This window comes from Penaeus monodon, chromosome 28 (assembly GCF_015228065.2).
Source record: "Penaeus monodon isolate SGIC_2016 chromosome 28, NSTDA_Pmon_1, whole genome shotgun sequence".
Taxonomy (NCBI): domain Eukaryota; kingdom Metazoa; phylum Arthropoda; class Malacostraca; order Decapoda; family Penaeidae; genus Penaeus; species Penaeus monodon.
The window spans coordinates 33,594,294-33,594,498 of record NC_051413.1 but is presented as its reverse complement, the minus strand read 5'-3'; the positions used below and the strand labels follow the sequence as shown (position 1 = coordinate 33,594,498).

The 205-nt window shown below is 35.1% G+C and overlaps 1 protein-coding gene across 1 annotated transcript in view; it reads left to right on the top strand.

Moving 5' to 3' along the window:
* Positions 1–205, top strand: part of LOC119591519 (sodium channel protein para-like) — a gene marked incomplete in the record, with an annotated part of 263,120 nt that overhangs the window by 144,744 nt on the left and 118,171 nt on the right.

The window sequence follows — 205 nt, the reverse complement described above, 5'->3', positions numbered from 1 at the left end:
ATTACTGCTAGAGAAAATACCTGTACATTGGCCAAATTGGGGTGTCGAAATGCCAAAAAGAGTCCTATCATTAAAACCAGTGTTCGCAAGAAGAAAAAAAAGTGAAAAAAAAAGATGTTCCTGATCACAAGCCAGTCAGGTGTCTCTGTGTGTTGTGAATGTAAGATATTAATCACACCAATAAGCAGAGGAAATATATATATAT